Genomic DNA, 5,524 nt, shown 5'->3' on the forward strand with positions numbered 1-5,524 from the left:
GTGACTACTGTACCTTGCATTGTAATCCCAATTGTAAGAATTTCCATGGTAATATTGTTGGAAATATGAGATACATAAGGTTACTAAGAGGGGAGGGGTGAATCAAGAACCAATAAAACTTTATCTTACTACACCAATTAATCCTTCATATAATATTTTGATCTATTTGCATGCATGAAAGAATGAAATAAAATCAACATTCATAGCAATTTGACACATGATATGATGACCCAAAGACCTTCCAATTAGAAAGTAAAATTGGGGTGGGGATGATACCCACAATCTTTAGTACTATAGTATAAAGTTAGCTTGTTAAGGCTTACAATTGACCCCTTTTAGTGGTCTACCCTATTAGAAGCAATAAGGACTATGAGGTCCACCTTGTAAAAAGATTTAAAAACATACAATGAAGTATGCACTTAGTTAAGAGATTTAGAAAAGACTACTAAGTCTACCTTGTTAAAGGATTTGGCTAATGCACCTATCAGGATGAATCGGTGGTTGATCTTTGATCTAAAACTCTAATTTGTTGGCTCAAATTCCTTGAGTTACTATGATCACCTAACTATGATAGATACTACTTTGTTTTCCCTTATACTATTTGTATCCTAATTTAATTCATAGTTCTTCTCATTCATATTTGGATATGATACAATACATTACATATATACAAATCAAAATTATAACTCACTAGAGTTAGCTACAATACCAATTACATTATAATCCAAAAAGTCAGCATAACCATTGTAAATTAGGTTCTAAAGGAAAAATCAATGATGTTAAAAAATGTGGCAAAGACTATCAATTCTCAAAAAACTTTGGCACTCAGTTGAACTTGAAGCTCTGTCCATACTAATCACTTCCAAGTAGCTTGAACTCAGTTAGAACTGTGTGACTTGGTGAACATTGAGAAACTCAATAGAAACTAGATCATTTGATTGACACTGCATGACTCAGTCAACACTAGATCCACTTTGTTAACCCTAAGAGCTTGGTAGATACTATTGGACTTGGTTAACACTTTAGAGCATAGTTAACACTACTATCTCCTTCACTTCCATTGACTAGCTTGATAGCCTTTGCTATGCTTGGTTTACACTGAATGATGTCTTTGAAGCTAGGTAAATACTGTGTAACTTAGTAGATATTGCAAATTGACTACTTACATCAAGAACAACTAAATCACTTGGTTAACATTAGAAACTGAATGATAAGCTAAGTAGAAATTGTAGAGCTTAGTAGCAATGTAACCAATTAGACTAAGTGTTGAGTCACTGATAAACAAATTGACCTTTATGTCAACAATCTCCCCCTTTGCCATTAGTGAAAAAAACACTTATCAAAAAATTTGATCATTCAAAACTATTTGTCAAAACTTATTTTTCCATCATTCTATGTATTCAACTCAATTTTTACTTTCATCTACTATAGCTCGATAACATACTCTATTTTTTTGATTTTCCAAAATTAATTTTGTAAAGGTATTTTCTACTTATATTCATGCTACACTATACTGCTCCCTGATTTATATGTGTCCCTTATATACATAGAAATGAAGTATAGTATACTTCTCCTCCTTTACACATTACTTCTTATCATTCTTATCCATATATAATATATACATCTCTCCATTTTGGACATAAATGCCAAAGGTGTATAAGAACTATATGTTAATACCAAAATGTGACAAGAATTTAGAATATACCTTCAGAATAAGGACCATTTTCTTGTCCCAATTTTCTTGTACCACCTTACTTGCATGTAATGCAATCTAAACTTCTACTGATAATCCCATCATATGATCAGTTATTGAGAAGATATTATCATGGATGAGTGTCTTTGCATGTGCAACATGTTTTTGCAATGCATCCATGTTTGGAAGAATCATGCCTTGTATTTCTACAAGTGTGGACCTAATCTTGGCTTCTTCCTTAAATAATTTTGCCTACAAGTTTGTTAGATCTCTGATCTTTGAATAATGTGCAAAATTATGGCTTGGGTCAAGTGACAACTGGTGTGCACTTTCCTTCATGTATTAATCTATCTTGGAAAATTTCTCCTTGATATCCTTGGTAAAGATAGATGTGTCACTTAACTTGAAAAATAATGATACAACATTGTCAATAGATGTTTCTAGTGTACCAAGAATAGTAGCCAACTCTACTTGGTCTATTGCAATTCTTTGTGCAACTTGTTCTAACACTCTATTTTCAAACTTCCATTCTACTCTCTGAAGTAGTTTCTCCTATCCATTAGAGTCTTTATTGAATTTGTGGAAAATATAAGCTAATTGATCTAAAATAGGTTATGCGCTATCAACCTCAATACTTAGAGCATCAAAAAAATGCTCTTTATGTCTTCAAATATTTGATTTTGTTTCTTCTTCTCTTCTCTAAGCTTTTCCTTCTTAGCTCTCTTCTTTAGTAATTCACCCATGGTGTTCATCTAAGTAGAAGTGAGAGTAGATATATCCCAATTAAGAATAACTATATCTTCATCCATATCAATTTTTCTAATTCTTTTTCGTTTTCCTTTAGGATGGTGGAAGCATTTTTCTCCCCCTTGTCTAGGACTTTAGTACTTAGTTGAGACTAGTTGTCAATTATTATTGTATTAGCTATAAATATACTTGGAATAGAAGTAGCCATGGAAAATGATGGACTATGAATACCTTATTATTGCTTGGTCAAGCTTGATGATGGAAGACATTACCTCCTTGGTAGGTGAAGTGCTAGGCACTTTTGTCATTTATATATTCAATTGAATAGATTTAGAGCTTTGTTGGGTGTTTGGTACAAAAGTTGTAACCACAAAAAACTTGGTAAAAGCTATCTTTGAGCTAGATTTCACTAATTTTGTGCTTAGAGAGTGAGGAAATGAGGCCATGACTACCTGTACATTTTTTTTTTCACTAGTCTCCTCAATACCTTGTATCTCTAGAAGATTTCCTCCAGTAGCTTCCTATTATTGCTCCCCATCATTAAAATTGACATCATCAATCTCATCATATTTTATTTCTATATCCTCTTCCTCATCTTCATCATCATCTTTGTCATCAACATGTACAATAAAATCACTAGGTTGATTTAGTTTATAAATGTTTCTCCATGAAATTTTTTCTTCCTTCGCTACATGTTCAATGTCTTTTATCAATATCATACATGTGTTCATTTTGAGAGTGAACTTCTTCTCATTTTGCTTCAAGGATTCCTTGACCTCCTTCTTACTAAGTTTAGGCATGAGTTGTATCAAGGTCTTCTCAAAAATGTCCTTGACTATCTTATTCGAATGCTCCCATCTAGGATTAATTCCCTACATAAGATTATTATGAATATGTTATATAAGCTCATCGACTGAGTACTTCCATTTTCCTAGCTTGGTCATAACATAATCCTCAATCTATATTTTCTCATCCTCATTCCTTGTCTCATTTTTGAAAAAAATTTAAGTTTTCCATGTTAGCTCCTTCTTCCATTTTATTTTTTCTTCCTTGAAGTGTAATTGGAGATCTCTTAAAGATTATTTTTTGGCTTCATCTTCACCTAACTTCAATTTATTCATTGAACTAGCTACCCTTCTAGTAAACACAATAGGGGATGACTTGGTAGGTATGGTTATGATAAACTTTCCTTTGTTCCTTAGAGGATCTTCTTCCTCAAAATTTTATTCTTATTCTTTATCCTTTGCATCTACATCTTCAATATCGTCACCTTTTCAACCTACTTTCTTTGTGCCTTTCAGTAGCTTTTCTACTCTTTTCCTTCCTTTATTGACTGCTTGAGGTAACTTAATCTCAAGCTCTATTCTTTCCTTTTCTTCATCATAGGTTACAAAATATTTAGCTTTAGGATCCAAAGGCTCATTTAGCAAAGCCTCTATAACATCCTTGGTGTCATCAATGTTAACCTCATACTCTAGAGGCTTAACCCATGCCACTCTAGGTCTAACTTCTTGAATGTATACTTTGTGACAGTCCACCATGAAACATATATCATCCTTCTAGTCTCCTAAAAGCTTTTTAGGAATCCTAAATCTATTATTGATCTTCTCTTTGAATGTTTCAAAGTAGTTATCCATGATACTTTCTAAATTTTCACACATCTCTACTATATACTCATTAATTTGATACAAAATAGAAACTTCTTTGCACCAAACTATTATACCTTTGGAAGGGAAGAATTTCTAGAGAAAGAAAAATAAACATGCTAAAAGGGATCTAAACTTATACAAATTATTCTTTAATCCTCTCATTCTCTCTATATTCTTATTGAATCAGCTCAACAATAACTTGGCAAGGTTGAAGGATAGGTTATTCTTCACAACCTTGTATGTGAGATACAACTTCAAATGATATATTGTTTAGTCTACTTCAACTATAAATCTTATGTAAAATGATATGAATGCCAAGATTTAGTTCCATTTTAGTTGCACTACTAATCTTCATTCCTCTTCCATCCCACTCAACAAGAGTTCACTTTTCTAGTTTGACCCAGCCTAGGGTTTTGGTTGTCTTCTCTTTATTAAGTATTGGGAGCCAAGTAATTCTATGAATCATTTTATTCATTATCTAAATAGGTTGCTTCAACCATAATTTTCCATTATATACATGAATTAGAATATATCTTATCCATTTTACCTAGAAGTCTCTTGGCACACGACAGATGTGAGTCAAGTCCTTGGTTTCCAAATGCTGATGTTTGGGTTTTAATGCATCATCTGCACATAATTATGTGAATGCTTCATTCATCTCTAGGGTTCTAATTTATTGGATTGAGTAGTGATAAAAAGAATGAATTTCATGCATGAGTAATACCCTAGGTGGAATTTGCGATTGTGCACCAGCTAGGTCAACCACTTCTTCAATTCCTAGACTCAACTTGAAGATTGGTGCCTTGCAGTTGACTCCTCGATTCACACCCTTTCTTTATTTTACTACTAGAAGATGCCATTTCTTGCTAGGGTTTCTAAAACCTTTGAAAATCTTCAACAAAAAATACTTAAATTTCTTGGGGGCTCTAAATTCCTTCTTCTCAACTAGCTCTAAAAATTCACAGTGAAGTAATGCCTTCAATTTCTTCCATTAAATGAATTTCCATTATTCAATTTCCATAAATGCTTCATACTTCATGCTCACTCAGTGGCAAGATGTCCTCCACTTGGTTTAATCTTTAATGTTCGAAAGACATCTATAGCTTGCTAGAGTCACCATCACTCGATAGGAACTACCAACTTGAGTTTGCAACAATATGTAACCTGACCTTGCTCATTAAGGTCTCCTAATTTCCATTATGCTCACTGATCCATGTGCATCTTGAATGTTGATTGGGTCATTTTTTGCTAGCTAGAATTGATGTTAGACTACTTCTTTTAGATCATAGATCTAGTGATCTCCATATTGAACTAGGTTGAAGTGTTTGAACCACCCAATTCAGTAACTTGGGTGTCATTCACTTCATGATCTTTGTTTGCATTTTGTGGAGATTTTGGTACCCATTCTTGCCTTATTTATTTTCTAATATTGTTA

This window comes from Cupressus sempervirens, chromosome 8, assembly GCF_028749045.1.
Source record: "Cupressus sempervirens isolate cs-2001-9-10 chromosome 8, ASM2874904v1, whole genome shotgun sequence".
Classification (NCBI taxonomy): Eukaryota; Viridiplantae; Streptophyta; class Pinopsida; order Cupressales; family Cupressaceae; genus Cupressus; species Cupressus sempervirens.